Here is a 26404-nt window from a genome sequence, read left to right as displayed (position 1 = left end):
AGAAAATTAAAGGAGCTTCATGAAGTATAACAATTAGTACTCGTTAAATAAAAATAGTAAAAACGAGCTTTATTTGAATTTGTATGGAACCAGCGGGGCTTGTCCAAATGACCAGAAACATGATGGATGACCCGGATGTCCCGGGTTCGAGTCCTGATTCCGACCGGAGCAAAAAAAGGCTGGGTAAGCCAACAGAGTTTTACCGGGAACGGCCAAGCCAAACTCGGACGCCAGCGTGGATCCCGATTATTTCAGCATAGTCTGGCCCGAGTGTGGTGGCGGGGCTCCTCCTCCTATTGGACCAAGGAGTGTGATATATCTTAACTGCAAAAGTCACCGTTCGTTCAAAAAAAATTTGAATTTGTATGGAACTGGGCTAATTTAATAAACTGCAATTTTTTATTTGATAATGTTCATATAACATTTTTATTCATTAAAAATATAAAAGTATTCGAAAAATCAACGGACAACAAGGTCAAAATTTTTATCATATTAAAAGACTGTGGTTGTTCGAAACTTTAGTGTTATATGCTTTGCATGAAACGTGAAAAAAGATTAGTGCCAGATGACCCCGACACCAATAGTGTACCTCTGCCACTGTCCACTCATAGCTTGCCCTTAAGGATTTGGGCATACTAAGTTATTTTTTGGGTATCCAAACCACCTTTAATAGCAGTATTATCCATCTCTCGTTGTCGATTTACCACACATGATACTGTGTCTTTCATGGGCATTGAGGCTGAATACCCTTGCTCATACAGCCACTAAAGCTTCGTTGGTTTATGCCGATACCATGGGAGCTTCGCATTACACTGCCACCCACCTTGGTAACATTTATCTAGCAGCTAATCTAGTTTAACATCAACGCGCAAAATATCTCGAGACTGATATCTACTTCATTACAATCATTTCTTAGAGTCTTTGAGTTCGCTATGTACCAAATTCACAAAACTTGCATAGATTTTAAAGAATCGCCAAGATCTAGCAACGATACCAAATTCACAAAACTGGAACACACTATAAAACCGAATCATTTTTCTTTATATAAACTGATGATTACTATCAGGTGATTGTTTTTCCTACCTTAAATATACAACGGGTTACGGAAACACATTAGCTATTTACAATAACTCTTAACACTTACATCTCATAATACGTATGCATCTAATTTTCTCATCCTTTTATACAAGGGTATACATGACCTGACTTTTTATTTTGTTTAGAGTTAATATCCAATTCTGCTGTGCATTGCTTTGCACATGCATGACCGCAATATACGATCTCCTTCATTACCGTGGTTTCATTATTGGTGCTTCTGATGCTAATATTTCTGATATAAGAAATAGAGTAGATTCACTTAACATATCAAACTTTCCAAATTTAGAAAGTGAAGTTGTCCAAGTGGGCCCCCACCCTCAAACCATTTCATCACCTCAAACTTATGTTGGCCCGAATCAATTTCTTCAGAATCCTGCCAATTTTTCTTCATTGGGCTTCGGGTATATGACTCCTGAGACTCCAGTTTACCCGTATATGATACCAGCTGGATATTACTCTCAACCGTTTGCATATGATTTAATGTTTGTTCGATGATCAAATTCATTAGTAACTTCGCTTGAAGAAGATGATGTGGATGACAAATTATTCGCCGTGGGCGTTTTTTTGATCCATGATGATGTAGTTGAGCCTCCAGAGATGTTTGAACATCTATGTTGTGCTTCGATCGTTCCTCTTCTGTGTGTAAGGTAAAAATAATATTAGAAATTGATCAAACTATGGAGTATTATATAATGAACCTACTATCTAATATATATATATATATAATCTAACCTATATAATAAACGAATCCAATACGGGACAGCTGTCCTTTTAATATTCATCGTGTCTTTTATTTTCCCGCTCATTTACTTTTATAAGGTTTATTCACAAAATACACAATCACATCGTTCCTACTCTCCAAGCTACGGGTTTTATCAAATCTGGAGAATAGGTTCCAATTTCAAATCTGGAGAGTAGGTTCCAATTTCGGAACCCGTATTTTATTTTATTGTAATATTATGCATTTTTTTGCATACCGAAATATCCACATTGCAGAGGCTCTAATATGCCAGATTGAAGCACAAATGAGGTTGCAAGATTTTGTTTGAGGTATATAACTTTTACACCCTTTGTACAATTAAACGTGCCAAATAATAAACAGTTTCAGGCAAAAAAATTGCATAACCATCTGGTCGTGGAATAAATAATTAATAATGCATCAGTATTATCTCTGTTTGGTGCATATTATACTTCATAAAACAGTTAAGAAAAATTAAATTAATATCAAGGAATACCATATAAACACTACAAAAGATAGTATTTACAGTTAATACTTTCTGTTTGGGGAATATACTAACTTACATTGTTATCGGGTTTACAAACTCTCTGTTGGATCTGTGTGTTCACTTAGATGGCCATCCGGCCGCCTCATTCTTGATGATTCCACCAATAAAGTTCACTGAGTATCTGTGGTGATCAAACTCATCATTTGACATTTAGATTTGCTTTCTAAAGCTGATTTTGTAACAACAATTTATAAATTTGACATCTAGCTGACTCAAATCAATCCCAAAAATTGCCTTAGAACTTTAGCTTCGAACTTATCAATTGTTATAACCTTATTTAAGAGTTCTAAAATTCTTATCTTATACAATCATGATGAATATCTTTTGTAAGAATCTCATCTTATACATAGTATTTTGTAGATCCAAAGGTTCTTCAAATTCTTATAAAAGATAATTTAAGGGTAATTAAGATGAATAAAGAATATAATTAATAAACAATTACCTAGCGAGTTTGTCTTCTGAAATCCTATGAACAATCACCGATCGCTCTTCAATTCCCTGCATGATGATACCGATTCCATGTTAACAAGTGATCACTTTCAAAAGACTGGAAATTAATCATAACACCACCAGTTTCTAACACAAGACGATATCTGAACAAGTTAAGAAACTTGATGAGAAGAATTTAATATCAAAATCCACTAACCGATTTTGAGAGATCAGGAGGGATGTTTTCATCGAACATGACGATGATAAATCAGATCCGACCGATCTAGATCTAGGTTGTCTTACAGCTGTCCTGACTGTAGAATGTAGGTAGGGTTTTATAATTGTGCAACTCTACAAAGATTTGATAATTTACAATTTTAATCCCATTATTTTTCATTCTACGCCCCTTTTCCTTTTTCGGGTAATTGAAAGCGTATACATTAGTTTTATGTTCTCCTACCAAGGAACACACAAATGGAATACACACGAAATACATGGCATGTGAAGTCGTAGAGCATTTAAAAGTTTATGAAGATCATAAGTGAATGAGTATGTAATCTTGAGTTTATAGCTGTGTAATATTAAGCTGAAACACACAGGTTAGTCATGAAAAATTATTTGGTCGTGTAATGAATCGTTTTGGGGACTTGAAAAGTTTAAGAGAAAGCAGATAAAACAAGTGATATTTCAGACTTAACTATTCATTTCTTTTTTAACTTTTTTTAACTTGAAATATGTTGGCTGATATATATCTTTACTGAGAACATAAAGGAACATAGACATTCCGGTAATAATGGAAAGGTGAAAGAAAAGGATTCTCTCTTAATTTCTTAGAGAGAATAATAATCCATTATATAATAATCCTATGCTAGTTACAAGGAGAAATACATGGTAAGTTATAACTATATTTGACTATACAATATTTGAATTTAATTGAGAGTGATTCTAGGAGTTATTTGTGGTAGACTTTTGACTATGATGATTGTTACGGTTGTTACCCCGGGCAAGCGAAACGGCGGTGGATGGACGCGTAGCAAATCTCGAAAATGCTCAAACAATGTTCGAGGCAAACTTTTAGTGAAGATATCCGCAAGTTGAAGCTTGGTAGGAACAAATTTTGTGTGTAGTTTTCCTGACATAACCAGTTCCCGAACAAAGTGGTAATCTAAGTCAATGTGTTTCGCACGCTTGTGAGACATAGGATTTTGACTCATAAACAAAGCACTCTTGTTATCGCATAGAAGAGTCGGCCGAGTTGGAGGAAGAGCATGAAGTTCCTGTAGCAAATGAGTAATCCAAACGATTTCAGCTGCAGCATTTGCCATCGCTCGATATTCTGATTCACAACTGAGTAACCATAAGTTGACCTTCTCGTTTCAATACATAAGTTGACCAAGTTTCCGCCCAAGAAAATTGAGTAACCATAAGTTGACCTTCTCGTTTCAGTACATCTAGCCCAATCCGCATCCGAGTACCCTAAAAGCGATGCACTTGTGGGACGTGTAAACACTAACCCATGAGAGATAGTTCCTTTGACATAACGAAGAATTCATTTAACCAATTGGAAGTGGTGGTCGGTTGGTGAGTGGAGGTGTTGACAGGCTTGATTTACGGCGTATGAAAGGTCGGGGGCGAGTGATGGTAAGGTACTGAAGAGTTCCAACTAGGGAGCGATAGAGAGTAGGATCGGAAAAAGGAATGCCATCTTTGGTGAAAGCATCGGCCGTGGACATGGGGTGGATGCGGGTTTTGCTTCGGTTAAGCCGGCTCGGGTAAGGATGTCATTGGTGTATTTGGTTTGAGTAAGGAAAAGGCCTTTGCTATCATGAACGACCTCAAGACCGAGAAAGTAGCTTAGCGAGCCAAGGTCTTTGATGGCGAATTCTTGATGCAGACGAGTAGTGAAAGAGGTCATTAATGAGGTTTTGTTGCCCGTGAGGATTAGATCGTCTACATAAACAAGAAGATACATGATAGAATCTCCCCAATAAAAAATAAAGAGAGAGGATCGGCACGACTACACGTGAAACCGTAAGAAAGAAGAAACAAGTTAAGCCGTTGAAACCAAGCTCGCGGAGCTTGTTTTAGACCATAAAGCGCTTTATTAAGTTTGCAAACATGATTTGGAAGCTTAGGATCTATAAACCCGGGAGGTTGCTCCATATAAACGATTTCCGAAAGATGACCATTTAGGAAGGCATTGTTGACATCGAGTTGGTGAAGAGACCAACTATTAATGACAGCCAATGAGAATACAATGCGAATGGTAGATGCTTTCACAACCGGGCTAACGTGTGATTAAAATCGAGGCTCGGTATTTGAGTGAAGCCTTGAGCAACAAGCCGTGCTTTGTGCCGATCTAGAGAGCCATCCGAATGGTATTTAGTTCGGAATACCCATTTGGATCCTACAATATTTGTAGACGGCGGACGAGGCACAAGGGTCCATGTACGGTTTCGATAAAGAGCGGCAAGTTCATTTTGCATGGCACTCATCCAATGGGGATGTTTCGATGCACTTTTGAAACCCTTAGGAACACTGTTTGTGAGAAGGGCTGCATGAAGACAAGAGTGCATAATGGTAGCAAGATAAGATGTGTGTTTTGGATTGGGTTTGTAAGTGCCAAATTTGGATTGAGTGATCATACGGTGGGATGGAGCGATAGGTGACGGAGGTTGGGCAGGGGACGACGGAGGGGGAGACGGAGATTGGGCTGGGGACGGGGATGGGGAAGACGCGGCGGAGAATAGAGGCTGTGGGGAGGCCGTGGATGGTGATGGCGTTGATGGAGGGGGTGAAGATGGTGGGGAGTTTTGAGGTTGTAAAGTTGGTGTGGAGTCCATGAGTGGTGAGTTATTTGAGGGAGGATTGGAATTTGGTTTACACAGTGAGCATGATTTAAAGTTAGAGGTTGAAGGAATTTGTGATTGGTAGTTGACTTTTGGTTGGGAGCATGATTGTTTTGGTGGGGCTGATGCATGGGAAATAGATGTAGGCTCATTGAAGGTGGAAAGAAATAGGGAAGCTATGCCTGTTTGGGACGAGTTGGCCACATATGGACACGATTTTTCATCAAAACGAGCATGCCGGGTCACATACATACGTGAGGATGTAGGATCGAAGCATTTGTATCCTTTGTATTGAGGAGCGTATCCTAGAAAGATACAAGGAATGCTTCTCGGTGCAAGTTTATGAGATGCATAGTCACGTAAATATGGATAAACACAACACCCGAAGACGCAAAAGTTTGCATAGTTAGGTGTGGAGTCCATGAGTGGTGAGTTATTTGAGGGAGGATTGGAATTTGGTTTACACAGTGAGCATGATTTAAAGTTAGAGGTTGAAGGAATTTGTGATTGGTAGTTGACTTTTGGTTGGGAGCATGATTGTTTTGGTGGGGCTGATGCATGGGAAATAGATGTAGGCTCATTGAAGGTGGAAAGAAATAGGGAAGCTATGCCTGTTTGGGACGAGTTGGCCACATATGGACACGATTTTTCATCAAAACGAGCATGCCGGGTCACATACATACGTGAGGATGTAGGATCGAAGCATTTGTATCCTTTGTATTGAGGAGCGTATCCTAGAAAGATACAAGGAATGCTTCTCGGTGCAAGTTTATGAGATGCATAGTCACGTAAATATGGATAAACACAACACCCGAAGACGCAAAAGTTTGCATAGTTAGGTGTTGTAGAAAATAGCATTTCAAATGGAGATTTTTCATTTAAAATCTTTGTTGGCAAGCGGTTGATGATGTATGTGGCAACGCTAAAGGCATCAACCCAATGAGTGATGGGGACGCTAGCATGAAAGAGCATAGCTAGACCGGTCTCTACTATATGTCGATGCTTTCTTTCGGCACGACCGTTTTGAGGAGCGGTATAAGGACATGAAAAACGATGGAATGTGCCATTTTCATCAAAGATTTTTCTCACGTATTGGTTGACAAATTCCGTGCCACAATCACTTTGAAAAACCTTTACCTTGCGTGAAAATTGAGTTTGGACGAGACGCAAGAAGGTTTGAAGGACCGTATAAAAGTCGGTTTTGTTTTTAAGAGGATACAACCAAGAGAATCGAGAGTAATCATCTAGAAACACAACATAGTATTTATAACCGTCTTTGCTAGTGATTGGTGATGGTCCCCATAGATCACAATGGATGAGATCAAAAGGGAAAGAGGCACGTTTTTCATTTGTGGTAAATGGTATTTTATGTGATTTAGCAAGTTGACATGAAGAACATAAATTAGGCTTTGGTAAAATATATGTAAAAGATAAACAACCAAGTCTTTTCAATACATAAATAATGTCAAAAGCAACATGACCCAAACGATTTTGCCACAATTCGAATGAGGCTTTATTAGATGAAATAGAAGCAACTAAAGCAAAAGACTTGTCCCGAAACACATAAAGACCGTTTTCACACCGACCTTGAGCGAGAGGTTGGCTTGTTTTCCGGTCCTGAATCACAAAAAATGAATTAGAGAAAAGAACATCAACGGGAAAATCATTTGTCAATTTGCTAATCGAGTTAAAGATGGAACAACCAATACATCGTTTAATTTAACTTGTTTATTAAGCAAGACATGCCCTTTGTGAGTAATAGGCAACGATTGACCATTACCAAAGGTGACCGAAGACGACCCTTTGTAAGGAAAAAAATGATGTTAAATTACCGGTGTCGTCTGTCATGTGACGGTCGGCACCAGTGTCGCCTGCCCAGTCAGGAGCATTCTCGTTTGGAACATGACATTGAGCATGAAAAGCACGAGCCAGGTCTTCAGAAGCCGAGGCCACACAGGATGAAAGTTTTGGGCACTTGTTTGCAAAATGGCCATTGGTTCGACACAGTTGGCAATGGGGGGCCTACGATTTCCATTTGCAGATGAGTAACCTGAAGAGCCGGAGCTCTGGCCACGGTTATATGAGCCCGCGTTCTGACCACGGCGCTGGCCACGATTAGCAGAGGATCCGGAAGAACGGTGATTATTTTGAGCAACAAATGCAACGGGAGGGCGGTTGGAGGATTAATAGCAAGAAGAAATTGCTCTTGGCTTTCAGCTTTGGTAAGTAAGTCACGAAAAGGAAGAGGGTCACGAGTAGTACGGATGGCAGTGGACCAACTCTCAAACATAGACCCAAGACCACAAAGAAACCAATGAGTTTTGTCTGTGTCATTTACGGGATGGCCGATGGCTGAGAGTTGGTCGCAGATGGCTTTGAATTTCCGACCGTATTCCGTCACGGTTGAAGAACCTTTGGTTAAATGGCGAAGATTGTCACGGAGTAGGTGCATCCGTTTAAGAGATGTGTTGCTATAGGCCGCTTCAAGAGCGGTCCAGATTTGACGAGCTGTGGATAGCCCGAGGATTTCGGAGATAGCTTCCTCGGTAAGCGAGGAATTAAGTATGAGAACAGCCTGTTGATCGGAGATCGACCAGGCAGAGAAAGCCGGGTTCGGCTGCTCAACGGAGCCAACGAGGATGGATTTCGGAGGTGGAGGAATGGAACCATCGACATGACCGAGAAGTTCCTGGTTAGTAAGAAGCGGAAGGAGTTGGTTTTGCCAATAAAGGTAATTGGTGGAAGAGAGTTTGATAGTGAGCATGTGAAGGATAGTAGCCATGGGAAGTTTGGTTTCAATGGTGGTGGTGGAAGAGGAACTAGCATTGGTAGACATGATTGAACAAGGAGAGGAATAGATGCCAAGAATGATTCAGCAGGAATTAGGATCGGTTGGTGATACCATGAAAGAAAAGGATTCTCTCTTAATTTCTTAGAGAGAATAATAATCCATTATATAATAATCCTATGCTAGTTACAAGGAGAAATACATGGTAAGTTATAACTATATTTGACTATACAATATTTGAATTTAATTGAGAGTGATTCTAGGAGTTATTTGTGGTAGACTTTTGACTATGATGATTGTTACGGTTGTTAAAAGGAGATCTACTACATATAGAGAAGTATACTGGTTTCTTGATTTTCATCACTAATGGCTCATGTAGTTGAGTTCAGATTGATTCCTTATTTAGCGAGACTAACTCTCGTAGAAACACTTTCGGTACTCACCCTGTGTGAAGATGTGTTCACCTTATTAAAACGCCCTTTATTCACCTTGAATAAAATGATAATTTTTAGCTCTTACAATACATCATCTAAATAAACTTTCTTAACTCATTAACAAAAATTTTATCCATTATATTTAACCTTTAGTATCCATTCACTACATTACCCAAAAACCATAAGTATGCATTCATTTCTCATCATCAACAACGGATATCATTCTAACATGATTTCACATATACTTAGGAAACTTCTAACCCAAAAGAACAATAAATTCCAACTTACAAACCCATCTGATTATAATTCATAATTACTATAATGGTAGATGATTAATTGATCCAAAGCTTCGATTGTGAACTCAAATTTGAAAGAACTAGGTTCCCCCCCTTGTATACTCCCATCGCTAAACACATTCGTTGGATAAAGTAACCATTAACTTTGTGATATAATTAACAATCTTAAATTAATGAGTTTGTTACCCTCAACATTTTAGAGCACCCACAACGACATCTCTTGTCCGTTTCACGCTCTAAATAAAAATCTCTTGTCCGTTTCTCTCTCATATCTCCTCCCCCTCACAAAACTCATCCGGATGCCTTATAACAAACAAGTAACAAACCCGAATCCAGAAATGGATGTACACTTACTGAGCATAACAAACGAGTAAAAAACTGCAAAAAGGTTGGTTTGAAGATATTAATATTCAGAAATGAAGAAACACTAACCGGACCCCGGGCAGATTACGGATAACCTGGGGGTTAGATAGATGTTTCCTTAGTCTTTTTAACACTTTTCTTCTTTACGCAGGCGTGGATGTTGGCGCATTCCAGGGTGAAGGGCTGAGTAGTACCTCTCCGCCAATGACGGTAGGCTTGGTCAGCCTACCTGAGGCGTCGACCCAGGCGCCTGCGCCTGCTTCCGCTGGATCAGTTGCTCACTCCTTTGAGCCGACTGTTCCAGCCGAGATGACGTCACCGCCGGCTGTGAGTGCGATTTTTACAGCATCTTTCACCGAGCCGGCGGTTACTATTGCTGCGGATCCCGCGGCAGCGACCGCGGCGGCGACCACGGCGGCTGCTACCATGCCCCCGCCATCGGCAACGACGGCAGGTCCATCAGGTACGCATGGGGCTTCTCGCCAATCTTTGCCACCTTCCCATCTGCCTGACCTCTTGGATGGATTTCCTTTGGGTTCAGGTGATGGGTTCGGCGGCTATCGGCCTGTTATTGACCCTACAGGTGCGTAGGGTTCTTTTGGCCCATTTTTTTACATATATTTTTTATCATCTTTTCCTAACTGCTTTTTGTTTTTTGCAGTGTCGGATTCCAATGAAGTGTATGTTCCACGATGGAACATTCGCCGAGGAACAACCCTTCGCACCCCTGTAGAGTGCGTGGAATGGGCTCGTCACGCAGCTCCCAGTGGTGCGTTGGGGGAAGCCATGGCTAGCTACCAAGAGGGTAGGCTAAGCAATGAGCTTCGGGTTCTCCTGGCCCGGATGCAGCCGCGCGTCGAGCTGCTTTGTCGTGAAAACGACAAGTTAAAAGCAGCTCGCGCTAAAGAAGTAGCTCAGGCGCGGGCTGTCCGGGAGGAGAACCAAAAGCTTTCCGCTATAGCTGCGGAAAAGGAGAAGGCCTTCAAGGCCCTTGAGGTTGAAGTTCAGGCAAGACTCGAGGCCCGTTCCAAGGCTGCCCAAGCTGTTAATGAACAGCTTCGGCTGGCTAAGGAAACTGCGAGGAACGCAACCGAGAGGGCCACCAAGGCTGAAGCTGTTGCTGAGCCTCTGCGCGTGGAGAATGAAGAACTTAAAGCCAAATTAGAGGCTCTCCAGCAGGCTCATGATGCCTTGGCGATGGAGGATGCTAAGAAGCTTCAAGAGATCTTGGACCAGAGGGGGGTGCTTGACCATACCGAGCGTAAGCTAAAGGGCGTCGAAGAGGCTGCGGCTAAAGAAGTGTTGCTTGCCAACCTCAACAAGAGTGAAGCCGAACGCGCCCGTAACGAAGCTCAAGCTGCCCTCCAAGAAGCTCTGGTTGCCAAGGAATGGCTTCTTCGAGAAGCGTTGTCTCAGGTAAGTCTAACTTCATGTCTTCACGCTTTTCCTTATAAATAAAAAAGGTTCTGACACTTGTATTTTTCTTTGTAGGTTGTGCATCGGGTCTTCTCAGAGACATCTTACGATGATGCTATGAGCGCAGCCCTCAACGCTTCTCACGAGGATGGGGAACGGGCCGGCTTCCTGCTTGGTCTAGGGTTCGTTGAGAAAGGCGTCCCGCCTTCCAACTTCCCTTTATACAATGTGGATACTGAAGCTATATATGACCAAGCAGTAAATCAATACGCCGCCTTCCCGCATCCGGTGGTGGAGAAGGTAAACGAAGTTGCTGCTGCTGATGATGGGCTAGCTATCCTCAAAACTTTCCTTGAACTGCCACGCTCTACTGATGGGGCTGGTCCAAGTGGAAGTGGCCCTGAAGCATGATCCTGAAGATCCCTTCCCGCTGCTAGGATAGATTTAGCTTGTATAGTTTTATTTTCTTGTAGGCGGGTAGTTACCCGGCCATCCTTGTAATCAACCATTGTGAAATATAAATCTTTGTGCGGGTAAGACCGCTACTTTCGTTGGGTTCCTTGCTTTGTAAACGTTGTATGACTTGCATACTTTAGTTTAAATTAGCAATTTTCCAAGTGTTTTAGAATAAGTTAACCTTTGAACGTGGTAGATAGGTGTGAAGTTTTGCTTCCTCTTCCGTGATTGTGCGGGTAGGACCGTCACTTGCACGTAGTAGGATGGCTAAACTTTACCATCTGACCTGCGTGTAGGTTTTCCTTATCTTTTGAGGATAAGCTAACCTTTGAACGTGGTAGATAGGTGTGAAGTTTTGCTTCCTCTTTCGTGATTGTGCGGGTAGGACCGTCACTTGTACGTAGTAGGATGGCTAAACTTTACCATCTGACCTGCGTGTAGGTTTTCCTTCTCTTTTGAGGATAAGCTAACCTTTGAACGTGGTAGATAGGTGTGAAGTTTTGCTTCCTCTTTCGTGATTGTGCGGGTAGGACCGTCACTTGCACGTAGTAGGATGGCTAAACTTTACCATCTGACCTGCATGTAGGTTTTCCTCATCCTTTTATTTAGAAATTCTGTTTTGGACCGTTCGACGCGTGGTTGTCGATAGGTTAGTGTTCAGTTCCCTTTCATGATTCATGCGGATAGACCGGCACTTTCATTTAATGGGATAACTGAACTTTTCCCCTTCAACTGACCTGCGTGAAGGTTTGTGGTTTTTTGGGTTTATGCGGGTTTTGCCGCCTTCCCCACGCAACGACTTTCCACGTATTTATGCGGTGAAAACCGGCATATCCGTGTTGAATAAATTAACCGTTCGACGCGCGGTTGTCAATAGGTTAGTGTTCAGTTCCCTTTTTCATGATTCATGCGGATAGACCGGCACTTTCATTTAATGGGACTGAACTTTTCCCCTTTGACTGACCTGCGTGAAGGTTTGTTGTTTTTTGGGTTTATGCGGGTTTTGCCGCCTTCCCCATGCAACGACTTCACGTGATTATGCGGTGAAAACCGGCATATCCGTGTTGATAGTTCATAAAAATGTAAAATCATCAGCGTCAATGTCTTAAGGAGAATCGTTTCCATTAGAAGTGGCTCTTGGCCTTTTCTTTACAAATTTGGAATTGATTTACATGCAAACTGTGTAAATGAGCTCCCTTCCATGTTGTTGGGATGGGAGTGCCATCGAGCCGATACGCACCTGGTTCGGGATCTCGTTCTTTACGCAGCATGTAGTCTCCATATTGAAGCTGGACTTTTATTCGTGTTTCCCCAGCTGGGGTTCTACACGCATCAGCCTGCTAAGCGTTCATTGCGCCACGAGGTGCGCGAGCGTCCCATCTCTGACGAATGCTTCGACCATGTCCTTTACGTCTATGCATTCTTCGGTGTTGTGGCCTTTTGTCCTGTGAAAGTCACAGTATTTGCTCCGATCAGCATTGTGGCGATGTCGGATTATTTGAGGCTTTGGCCATGGGAGCTCCTCGGTGGCGAATATCCCGGTGACGCTTTTGGTGAGCGGCGTCCATCTGGAGTTCTTGTTTGTATGTACATTATCCTTTCCGCCCAACCGATGTTGCAAGCCGGATGAGGTGTCAAAGTTTACCCTTGACTGCCAAATGCCTAGCTTCCGCTTTTTGTTTAATCGGGCGGTAAGGACGTTGTCTTCTCTTGTTTTCTGGGTGTAGAGGTTTGTGCTATGCGGGAGATCTCTACCCAGTTGCTTCTCCGTTTCCGCAAAGCGTTTTGCTGCTGTAATGATGGCATCCCATGTGGATGGCATGCCATCTTTACCTGTTAAGGTGCGGATGAGCTCTGGGTCGTTCGCGCCCTGGATAAAGGCAGCGCGAACAAGATCTTCGCTAATGTTACCCAGACTTAGCTTCTTCGAGTTGAAGCGAGTGATGAAGTCTAGCAAAGATTCGTCTTTTTCTCGAATGCACTTGAGGATTGTCCATTGCTCCTCAGTATACTTTCTTTGCTGGCTGAAGTGTTGGCTAAACTTCTGTTGGAAGTCAGCCCAGTCGTAGATGTGGTTGACCGGTAGACGGTCGAACCACGCTCTAGCAGCCCCGACCAGTGTCATTTGGAACATGTAACACCATGTAGGTTCCGTCCAACTACTGACGGTTGCCCCCGCTATGAATATGTTCAAATGATCATCGGGGTCAGAGATACCATCATATGTGCCTATGCTTGACATTTGTTTGGCACTTTTTGGGGCGATTGCTTCCGCAATGTCCCTTGCAAATTTGGACGTTCCCGTATTTGCAACGTTTGGTCTGAATGCTTTGGAGAAGTCACGTGGACTTCCTCCTGTGCTTTTTGGTTTGAAGGCTTGTCCAAAATGCCTTCTCGGTTGGGAGTCCGTTTCCTTACGCTTCCCTTTTGCCCTGTGGCGAGGGTTCGCGTCGGAGTCGGATTCCTCCGAGTCATCCTCCAAGTATTCGAATTCGTCGGTCTGTTGTACGGAACGCAAGCGTTCGTCCAACTCAGCCTGGAATTCCTTTTGTCGTGCCTCCGCCCATGCCTTAACTTCATCGAGAGTTTGGCGGGGGAGTCTTCGTTTCTCAAACTGGGTATCGGTGAATCCCAGTGAGCGATTATTTACTTCACTTGCCCCAGCTTGGGTAACTGGGGTAGTGTTCGTAAAATTTACTTCACTTGCCCCGGCTTGGGCAACCGGGGTAGTGTTTGTAAAAACTGTGTTGTCGGTATTCCCCCCAGTAGCTGGGGTTGTGGTTACCGGAGTTTCTTTAACCATCTAGGAAGTTTGAAAAAACTGGAGAAAAATGTAGTTCTAGCTTTATGCACGGATGGCGCCAATGAAGAAACACTAACCGGACCCCGGGCAGATTACGGATAACCTGGGGGTTAGATAGATGTTTCCCACGAGGGGTTAGACCCTGAGAAGATGGTTCTTCTGATAACCTGCAAAACAGACACCGTGAGCTTGTCACTGAGAAGGGGGGGGGGGGGGTTCCTCCTTGTGACCACCCTCCGGCGTGAGAATCAGACTAGATTGCTCTTTAAATATAAATGTATATTTAGAGATTGCTAGAGCAGATATCAGGTATAATCTGATGATATAAGATAAGATGAGATGGTCATACCATTTGTGGTATTTATAGCCGAAGGTAGGTTTCCAAGGAGGAGTGGCCGGCTGCAACAGTGTTCCTGTTCCACCAACAGTGGCCTACGCACGTGCCCTGCTGGTAGTTGGTGGGTAGGCAGCGGCTGATAGTGACCAGGCCTGCTGTGTACTATTCCCTTTCCACCAACTGCCGGCTACGCACGTGGTATGGCAGTAGTTGGTGAGTAGGCAGCGGCTAATAGTGACACGGTACAGGAGCATGCTGCTCGCCATACTGTGGTCAATAAGCTGTCGTTATCTTTAGTCAGATCTTTTTCCCATACCTCGTCAGGTACAGTACAGAAGATCTTCCTGTATCGTACGGACTGGCTTATTAGGGCGGGAGTATTCCCCCTCCTGCCCTTGTGCGGGATTGTTCCCGGCTTCACTCATTCCTTCAGGTGACACTGAGTGATTGAGAGCTAAGTGCCTTGTGCGTGTAGCCTTGCTGCGCGGGTGGCCTTCCCTGATGGCTTGTATCCGAGGCTGTGGGGACAGGCGGAGTCCTTCACCATTGGGAGGCATTTCCTGCGGGACCAGCTTGCGTACTGCGCGTAAGGACGTCACGTCTCTGAGCATGGTTGGTCCTGCGGATCCAGTTGGTTTCTGCGCAGACGTTCCTCTTCAAGGTGAGTCTTGCGGGTCCAACTGGACTCTGCTGGGACCTACCTCTTCAAGAAACATCTTGAAAATATAACTACACAGCATATAAGATTCATCACATACTTTATTATTGAATTCCTATGATCATTTAATGCTTTTCAAGTCCCTGGCCAGCATCTTATCTAGGCAACAGATTACAATCACCTTTCTGGTCCGTTATAGTCCTTGATTTCAGGTTCCACGTTTATTACCTATCAGCGTGTTCTTGATCATCATCTGATTTTATGATTGTTCGATGATCAAATTTATTAGCAAGTTTGCTTGAAGACTAAATTAGTTGAGGAAGATGATGTGATGACAAACTAGTCGCTGCAGCCGTTTCTGGTCCATTACGGTGTAGTTGAGCCTCCCGAGATGTTTGAATATCTATGTTCTGCTTCGATCAGTTCCACTTTCTGTGTTTAAGATAAAAAAAAATAGAAATTAATCAAACTCTAAAATCCAACTTCCATTATAAAATGAATCTACTATCTAAGTATATCAAATCTAACCTATATAATTTAGGAATCGAATATGGGACAGCTGCCCTTTTAATATTCATCAAGCCTTTTATTTTCCCGCCGGCCCATTTACCTTTTGAGTTTATTCATAAAATACACAATCTCATCTTCAATTCTTGGTTACAATTATGCTTTTTCTTGGTTCCAATTTCAAATCTGAAGAATAGGTTCCAATTTCGGAATGCCTATTATAACTTAGTCTTAGCGGAAACCGTATTTTATTTTATTATATTATGCCTTTTTTTATTTTTGCATACATAGATATCCCCATTGCAGATGCTCTAATATGCCATATTGAAGCACAAAAGAGGTTGCTAGATTCTGTTTGAGGTATGTAACTTTTACACCCGTAGTACCATAAAAAATGATGTTCTTATTTGATTACAAACGTGTCATATAAGAAACGTATTCAGGCAAAAAAATCGTAAAACTATCAGATCGTGGAATAAATAATAATAATATCAGTATTATCCGTATTATCTCTTTTTGGTGCATATATTTCATAAAACAGAAAAGAGAAATTAAACTAATATCTAGAAATCCCATATAAACACTAGAAAATATACTATTTACAGTTAATACTCTCTGTTTGTGGAATATGCTAACTTAAATTGTTATCGGGTTTACAAACTCTCTGTTGGATTCGCGTGTTCACTTACATGGCCATCTGACCGTCTCATTGTTCAAGTTCTTGATGTCTCCACCAACATAGTTCACTGAGGATCTGTGTATTCACTTAGACGGCCATCTGACCGTCTAATTGTTCAAGTTGTTGAAGACTTCATTCACTGACGATCTGTGGTTGTTCAATTTTATCGTTTTTAGTAAACGGGTCAAACTCATCAATTTTAGCAAACAAGTCAAAATGCCATTTTTAGTGAAGCAGTCAATTATAATTTCAGTAAACGAGTCAAAATAATCATATTAGAAACTCAAATTTGTTGTAACCTTAAATCAATCCCAAAATTGCCTTCGAATTTCAGCTTCGATCTTATCAATTGTTATAACCTTATTTAAGAGTTCTAAAATTCTCGTCTTTCGAATTTCATTTTACAATTCATGATGAATATCTTTTGTAATTAAATATCTAGGTTATAACTTTTCCTAGACATATTATACCGTAGATCCAATTCTTCAAATTCTTACGAAAGATATTTATCATGATTTAATTTATAGTTAAGATGAAAAAAGAATTTAATTGATCGACACTTGCCTAGAGATTGTTTCTGAAATCCTATGAACAGCCACCGATCGTTCTTCAATACCCTGCATGATGATACCGATTCCATGTTAACAAGCGATTTCTTTCAAAAGACTGGAATTTAATCATAACACAACCACTTTCTAACACAAGACGATAATCCGAACAAGTTAATTAAACTGATGAAAAGAATTCAACATCAAAATCCACTAACCGATTTTGAGAGATCAGGAGAAATGTTTTCATCGAACATGATGATGATAAATCAGATCCGATCGATCTAGATCTAGGTTGTCTGACAGCTGTCCTGACTATAGAATGTAGGTAGGGTTTTATAATTGTGCAACTCTAGAAAGATTTGCTACAATTTTAATCCTATTATTTTTCATTCTACCCCCCCCCTTTTTAACTCCCATTTGTTTATTTCTACAAAAATATTCTTTCGTATTTTAAATCGGTAATGTTATGTTCTTTTCCTTTTTCCGGTAATTGAAAGCGTGTACATTAGTTTTATGTTCTCCTACCAACGAGCACACAAATGGAATACGTATAAAATACATGGCATGTAAAGTCGTAAGGCATTTAAAATTTTATGAAGATCATAAGTGATTGAGTATGTAATCTTGAGTTTATAGCTGTGTAATATTAGCTGAAACACAAAGGTTAGTCATGGCAAATTATTTGGTCGTGTAATATTTGAATTACGTTGAAGTTCGGCTAGTTAAGCTTGGGAGGTGAGTTAGAAGTATGCATACTCGTGATGCATCGGTTTGAAACGGTGAAATGAATCGTTTTGGTGACTTGAGAAGCTCAAGAGAAAGTAGATATAACAAGTGATATTTAGTACTTAATTATTCGTTTCTTTATTAACTTAATATATGTTGGCCGATATATATCTTTCCTGAGAACATAAAGGGACAGAAAACAATGTTGACACTGCGGTAATTATGGACAGGAAATCTACTGAGATAGAGAAGTATACTGGTTTCTTGATTTTCATCACTAATGGCTCATGGAGTTGAGTTCAAATCGATTCCTTATTTTGTGAGATTAACTCTCATAGAAAGACTTTCGGTTCTCACTTTGTGTGAAGATGTGTTCACCTTGTTAAAAAGCCATTTATTCACCTTGAATAAAATGATCATTTATAATAATCATATTTAACTCTTAGCATCCATTCACTACATTACCAAAAAAACCAGACGTGTGCATTTCATTGCACATCAACAATGGATATCTCATAATTCTAACATGGTTCACATATACCTCGGAAACTTCTGACCCAAAATGACAATAAATTCCCACTTACAAAATATAAACCCCATCTGATTACAAAATTCATAATTACAAAAATAAAAAAAATCTCTTATCTAAGCAACGGATTACAAAATAACAACAAATTCCAACTTACAAAATAAAAGCCCCATCTGATTATAAATAATCATATGGGGTTCATAATTACAACATTCATAATTACAAAAAAAAATAATAATAATAACTTAGTTAGGCAACATATTACAATCACCTTTCTGGTCTGTTATAGTCCTTGATATCTTGTTCATCTAAGGGTGTTAAAAACTTAACATTCTTTTTAGGTGTAACAAAAACCATGTCTGAAAGTCGCACTTGAGAATCATGGTAGCTGGTTCCAGATTTATTAATTATCAGCATGTTCGCTGATCAAATTCAATAGAAAGTTCGCTTGGAGATCTATGATAGAACCCCAAAACTTAAACAAGAAATTAAAGGATAGTTGACCCGATTCGAGATGTGCTAGTCTCCGGTTAGCCGATTCGAGATGGCAATTCTCCAAATACAAGGTTAATGAACCCTAATATTTTTATATCATAAACATGGATATCCATAAACTAAAGCATGAACACTTATATATATACCTAATTGGGATAATAATTGCAACATTTATTTCCCTAAACTTTTCCTCTTCATATTCCCACTTAATTAACTGCCTTGACCCACCCATGTTGGAACCGGGTATGTATCAATACATCCGGCCCGAGAATAAGATTTGTCCTCAAGTCGGATGTAGTTATCTCGAACTGTTCCATTTGTCTGATGTTCCTCAAATGGCTCCATGGTGAGATGATGAAAAGCTGCTGAATTTTGACTCTTTTTCTAAGACCTTGCTCAATTTTCTTAAACGCTGTCATCGTTATTGGGACTTCATCCGGCCACCTGTGATATAGGTGGTAGATCCAATCCTCGTCAATATCGGATTGGTGTAAGATAAAACAGTCGTCGCAGCTCGGAGTAATTTGATCTGAAAGGACACTAAGAGGCCTTTGCATTATCAGCCTTTGATTTTGATCATCATCTGCAAATTGGATTTGATCCCGGTTACCCTGGCACAGACATTCATGCTTGTTCCCTTTCTCTTGAGTTTCTCTCTCTTTGGTAAATTCTTCTCCATTTATTTCAAGAGAAAAATCTTCACGAATTGTTTCTTCACTCCTGGTATGGAATTATCGCGGGTTTTCTTCTCTTTAACCGGAAGTGCTAGTGGACTGCGAAGGCCATCCTCCGCCACCGTGTCTTTTTTATCATCATTATATGCTTCTTTACGATTACAATCATCTCCCATCACCTCATCTACAGTCAAACTGATATCATCAACCTCCATATCCAGATTGGATCTGATTCGGTCCCTCTTGCAAAGGCAATCATGTTTACCAGTAGTTGGTGTTTCGGTCAAAAATTAACAAAGTAATTTTGTGATCAAATTCGTATGTGAGGTAGAGTGCTTGATCAAGAACAAAGTGAACACAATGATTTGATTTCGAGGGAAAAAGCCCTTGATCATGAGGATCTCCGGCACAAAAAAACCCCGGATGGTGAAAACTGTCACCGTCTCTTTTATTAATAACAAAAAGGGTGATTACAAGTGGTGGAGCTGATAATTGCTCAAATACTAAGTGTTACAATGAGTTCTGATCGCTATGAATGTGAAGTGTGTGTTTTACATGTGTTTTTCTAACTGATCATAGCAACCTATTTATACTGAAAATCCCTAACTAATTCTCCGAGTATCCCGGAATTGAAAGAGTCTTCCAATATAGCCGTTGGGGCACTCTTCTTTTGAGTCTATCCACGTTCATAAATGTTCATCCCACGTCTTTGACCGATTCTTTTGGGAGTTACTCATCAAACATGGTCCCACACGTGCTAATATTAATTATAAGTGCGAGATTTCGGCATAATAGTCAATATTTGACCATTAACCATTACTTGGCCCTTAATCCTAGTGGTTATAACTCATTCCACACGTTTTATGTAACCACCAACCGTGTATTTCGCATGGACTTAATCAACAATTAATATATGCAATTATAAATCAACACCAAGAGAGAAATATCTATTTATTAACATTAATACTCATGATACTAAACTTATATGAGAATCCTGAACATTTAAAATAGAATACGTATAAAATACATGGCATGTGAAGTCGTAGAGCATTTAAAATTTTATGAAGATGATAAATGATTATGTAATCTTGAGTTTATAGGTAATATTAGCTGAAACACCCAGGTTTTTCATGACAAATTATTTAGTTGTGTAATATTTGAATTACGTTGAAGTTCGGCTAATTAAGCTTGGGAGGTGAGTTAGAAGCATACATACTCGTGATGAATCGGTCTGATACAATGAATGAATCGTTTTGGTGACTTGAGAAGTTTAAGACAAAGTAGATAGAACTCGTGATATTTAAGACTTAGCTATTTATGTCTTTCTTAACTTGAAATATGTTGGCTGATATATATCTTTCCTGAGAACATAAAGGGACAGAAAACAATGTTGACACTCCGGTAATTACGGACAAGAAATCTACTAGAGATAGAGAAGTATACTGGTTTTTTGATTTTCATCACTAATGGCTCATGGAGTTGAGTTCAAATCGATTCCTTATTTTGCGAGATTAACTCTCATAGAAAGACTTTTGGTGCTCACTTTGTGTGAAGATGTGTTCACTTTGTTAAAAAGCCATTTATTCATCTTGAATAAAATGATTTTTAACTCTTAAAATAATTATATTTAACTCTTAGCACCCATTCACTACATTACCAAAAAACCAGAAGTGTGCATTTCATTGCTCATCAACATAATACCTCGGAAACTTCTAACCCAAAATGACAATAAATTCCAACTTACAAAATACAACAATAAATTCCAACTTACAAAATACAAGCCCCATCTCATTATAAATAATCATATGGGGTTCATAATTACAACATTCATAATTACAAAAACTAAAAAAAAATTACTTATCTAAGCAACAGATTACTCACCTTTCTGGTCTGTTATAGTCCTTGATATCTTGTTCATCTAAGGGTGTTAAAAACTTAACATTCTTTTTAGGCGTAACAAAAACCATGTCTGAAGGTCGCACTTGAGAATCATGGTAGTTGGTTCCAGATTTATTAATTATCAGCATGTTCGCTGATCAAATTCAATAGAAAGTTCACTTGAAGAAGACGATCTGGATGACAAATTATTCGCCGTGGGCGTTTTTTCGATCCATTACGATGTAGTTGAGCCTCCGAAAATGTTTGAATATCTATGTTGTGCTTTGATCAATTCCTCTTCTGTGTGTAAGGTAAAAATAAATTAGAAATTGATCAAACTCTAAAATTCAAGTTCCATTATGAAGGAATCCAATATGAGACAGCTATCCTCTTAATATTCATCGAGCCTTTTTAATGTTTATTCATAAGATACACAATCACATTGTTCCTATTCTCCAGACTACGGGTTTTATCAATTCTTCTTCATCAATTCGGTTCATAGTTATCTTCATCGATTTCATCTTCAATTTTTTGTTACAATTCTGTTTTTTATTTGTTCCAATTTCAAATATGGAGAATAGGTTCCATTTTCGATCTCAAATTAATTTCCAATTCTTCGTTATGATTTCAATTTCAATCACAAATCAATCTTCGATTATTTTCAAGAATATCTTATGATTATTCATATCTGATTCTGTAAGAACCAACCATGAAGGCATTAACCAGCCGGGTACACATTGATCTCATCTGTTCGATTACATAGAATGCAATCTTACTTAGTCTCAACGAACCCGTATATATTATGTAATTTTTATACTTTTGCATACCGAGATATCCCCATTGCAGATGCTCTAATATGCCAGATTGAAGCACAAAAGAGGTTGCAAGATTCTGTTTGAGGTATGTAACTTTTACACCCTTTGTAGCATAAAAAATGATGTTCTTATTTGATTACAAACGTGTCATATAATAAACGGTTTCAGGCAAAAAAATCGCAAAACCATCTGATCGTGGAATAAATAATAGCAATGCATCAGTATTATCCATATTATCTCTGTTTGGTGCATAAATTTCATAAAACAGATAAGAGAAATTAAACTAATATCTAGAAATCCCATATAAACACTACAAAAGATACCATTTACAGTTAATAGTTTCTGTTTGTGCAATATACTGACTTACATTGTTATCAGGTTTACATGGTCATCTGACCGTCTCATTGTTCAAGTTCTTGATGACTCCACCAACAGATCTGTGTGTTCCCTTAGACGGCCATCTGACCGTCTCATTGTTCAAGTTGTTGAAGTCTCCATTCACTGACGATCTGTGGTTGTAAAATTTTATCGTTTTTAGTAAATGGGTCAAACAATTTTTAGTGAAGCGGTCAATTATAATTTTAGTAAACGAGCCAAAATTGTCGTTTTAGTGAATGAGTCAAAATAATCATATTATGTTAGAAAATCAATCCCAAAAATTGCCTTCGAACTTTAGCTTCGATCTTATTTAAGAGTTCTACAATTCCTCATCTTTTGAATATCATTTTGTAAGAACTAAATACCTAGGTTATAACTTTTCCTAGATATTCATCATGATTTAAGGGTATAGTTAAGATGAATACAGAATTTAATTGATGAACAAATACCTAGAGAGATTTTCTTCTGAAATCCTATGAACAGTCACCGATCGTTCTTCAATACCCTGCATGATGTTAACAGGTCATAGTCATGAAAGATAAATCCGAAAGACTGGAATTTAATTATAACAAAACCACTTTCTAAAACAACTTAAAAGAAAAACGATGATGAAAAGAAATCAAAATCAAAATCCACTAACCGATTTTGCAAGATCAGGAGGAATGTTTACATGGAACATGATGATGAATTAATCAGATCTGATCGATCTAGATCTTGGTTGTCTAACGGTGGCGTGTTCTGACTGTAGAATGAAGGGGTTTTATAATTTACAATTTTAATCCCATTATTTTTCATTCTACCCCTTTCTTTACTCCCATTTGTTTATTTCTACATTGGTATTCTTTCATATTTTAATCGGTAAGGTTATGTTCTTTTTCTTTTCCGGGTAATTAAAGTTTATACAAGAATTTTATGTTCTTCTACCAAGGAACACAAAGATGGAATCATGTAACATACTTAGGCGTGTGAATAAATCATATAGCATTAAAAGTTTATAAAGATTTTTTTTATCAAATTCAAATTAACATTTAATACAAACCAAACTACATCTAGATAATGGGTAAGCGAGCAACAAGCTGCGCCGCTATCCACTTTTGGATCGCAAAGCCTATTCACTTATGAAGATCGTAAGTGAATGAGCCTGTAATCTTAAGTTTATATATGTGTAATTAATATTCCTTGAATGAACATGTCAATAAGCTAAAACCCACAGGTTAGTCATGACAAATTATTTGATCGTGTAATATTTGAATTACGTTGAAGCTAGGATAGTTAAGCTTGGGAGGTGAGTTGAAGCATACATGGGTGTTAGGGCACTGATTATCAAACAATCCCGTGACTCAACTAAGGGCAATTGCATGCTTCATTGAATTCAACTAGTCAAAAAAGTCCTATGAGCAATTATTATAGCAACCGACAAACTAATTGTTATGATCAACGTAAAACTAAACCGACTGAATGCACAACAATACTAAATATCAGGATTAATCATATAGTAGTTACAAAGTATTCGTTCTTAATGCATGAGAAAACTAAAAATGATACAAACTTTACATCTCGGGTATGACTCGAAGGATTTAGCCGAGCATCGACATCATGGAATAATCAATTATGATGATAATGAACATAGATATGGTCTCGGTATGATTCGTAGTGATGGATTTGTCCTCTCTTAGCTCTAAAAACTGCCTGAACTGGAACTGGTTGTTGAATCATAGGGCCGTCCAAAGAATAATAACATAAAAACACTAACATTCCCGTCTTCGTCACCCATCGTGATACGCGATGGGTCTTCTGGGTCCATCACGTATCGGGATGGACTAGTCAACGATATTAAAATAATCCCATTGCGATACGTGATGGGTCTTCTGGCTCGCGCATCGTAATGGGTCTTCTCATCAGATTTAACATATTATTTTTCTCTTTTCGCGTGTTGGATGTCCCGAGTCTTCATCCCGTGCCTTAACACGTCAAAATTAACTGCTTTAACATCTATGACCTGAAATACAATAAACACGTATGAAGTATCGAAGTTCCCACAATAAACAGTTAAAACTAGTAAATAAACGAACTTAGCTATATACAAATTAACCAACCATCAGCCACTCATGTGCTAGGCACATGAGAATATTTAACGAAAGAACTGTGACGTCGATGGAGTTCAGTGAATTGAACCCTAATACGGAGATGACGTGTTTGAAATTTACCATGTTGCCACGCATGTGCTAGGCACATGAGAATATTTAACGAAAAACTTAACCTCATCAATCGTGGGAAATTTTTTGTTACCACATAAAAACTTATTGGACTTCATATTAACAAACTAAATTACACCACTTCTCCTATTCCAAATTTGTTAAATCAGCCTACAAATAAGTATTTATCTGAAACAACAGTTAAATACTCGTACATAAAGTTAAATACAGATTTTTTGTGCTCAATTATTGATTTGATATTGATTTAAATAACAAGAAGATAACATGAGACGACATCCCTGTCACAGTCACACACCCCCCTAGTCCCCACAATGTACCCACATAGATTCCAAATTCCAAATGAAACTTCTTCATGTTATGATTATTAATAAAACGTTTACAATTCTTTTTCTTTTGGAAAACCTTACGAAACTTCTCTAATTTAGTTGAATAATCGAACCGATTATGATAAAACACAACAGAAGATGCAAATGTCATGAATAATAAAACTGAATGCAATTGACTTGATTAATCTTAGAATCGTGATCAGATTAAACCAACTAAGGTACACCCAGCGTGAATCAGATTAAAGCAAGGCCGGCCATAAGGTGTGGCACGGTAGTCGACGGCCACATGCCCGAATTATTTTTTAAATTAAATGTTTTTATTAAAACAATATGTAAACTTAACGTTTAAACTCAATTACATAACCACTAGCTTGGTCTAGTGGCAAAAATGTATTATTCCCAACCAAAAGGTTATGAGTTTTAGTATCATTTTAGACATGTTTAATCATATTTTTATACAAAATTTTTTTACACAACCTAAATTATAACAAAGTAAGCTCATATAAAATTAAATTGTTAAAACCCAACAAACTACTCTTTCTATTTAAAGTCCACAAAATGTATCACCTTCGGCCTAAAATTTTTTTGGCGTTCTCGGAGCCGGCCCTAGATTAAAGGGGTGTTTTAGTGAGCTTTTAAAACTTGCTTATGTGCTTATTTGCTTTTTGAAAAGCTCAAATTTAAAGCTTTTGGAAGAGCTTTGTCAGATACATTTTGATTTTCAAAAAACAAATAAGCAAGTTTTAAAATATCTTAAACACCTCTTAAATAAATGTGAAGTAAACTAGCAAGCCCAGTTAAAATATTAAGGTCAAGTAAAATACTAAGCCAAGACTTTTGAAACCCATATGCATAAGTTAAATGAAAACCCAAAGAATTAAGATATAGCCCAAGTAGAGATATGACCCAATCGACTTAATTGTTAGAAAATTAAAGGAGCTTCATGAAGTATAACAATTAGTACTCGTTAAATAAAAATAGTAAAAACGAGCTTTATTTGAATTTGTATGGAACCAGCGGGGCTTGTCCAAATGACCAGGAACATGATGGATGACCCGGATGTCCCGGGTTCGAGTCCTGATTCCGACCGGAGCAAAAAAAGGCTGGGTAAGCCAACAGAGTTTTACCGGGAACGGCCAAGCCAAACTCGGACGCCAGCGTGGATCCCGATTATTTCAGCATAGTCTGGCCCGAGTGTGGTGGCGGGGCTCCTCCTCCTATTGGACCAAGGAGTGTGATATATCTTAACTGCAAAAGTCACCGTTCGTTCAAAAAAAATTTGAATTTGTATGGAACTGGGCTAATTTAATAAACTGCAATTTTTTATTTGATAATGTTCATATAACATTTTTATTCATTAAAAATATAAAAGTATTCGAAAAATCAACGGACAACAAGGTCAAAATTTTTATCATAT

At 39.1% G+C, this 26404-nt stretch overlaps 1 long non-coding RNA gene across 3 annotated transcripts; it reads right to left on the bottom strand.

Moving 5' to 3' along the window:
- Window positions 1-493: 493 nt before the first annotated feature.
- LOC143531140 (uncharacterized) lies at window positions 494-17253 on the bottom strand. Of its 3 annotated transcripts, none has more exons than XR_013134969.1 (4): window positions 17166-17253; window positions 2827-2931; window positions 2393-2505; window positions 494-1553 (listed from the first exon to the last, which is right to left on the bottom strand). It is a non-coding gene; the product is annotated as an uncharacterized LOC143531140 (long non-coding RNA). The 3 variants fall into 3 exon arrangements; XR_013134967.1 differs by having other exon boundaries at window positions 2827-2882; window positions 17166-17247; XR_013134968.1 differs by lacking the exon at window positions 17166-17253 and adding an exon at window positions 3031-3109 and having other exon boundaries at window positions 2827-2882.
- Window positions 17254-26404: the final 9151 nt, after the last annotated feature.

Source organism: Bidens hawaiensis, unplaced genomic scaffold (assembly GCF_021521415.1).
Source record: "Bidens hawaiensis isolate Kalapana, Puna unplaced genomic scaffold, B.hawaiensis_p1.1 tig00009085_1, whole genome shotgun sequence".
NCBI lineage: Eukaryota > Viridiplantae > Streptophyta > Magnoliopsida > Asterales > Asteraceae > Bidens > Bidens hawaiensis.
Note: the sequence above shows the minus strand (reverse complement) of the source record. Positions and strands in the feature narration are given on the sequence as shown.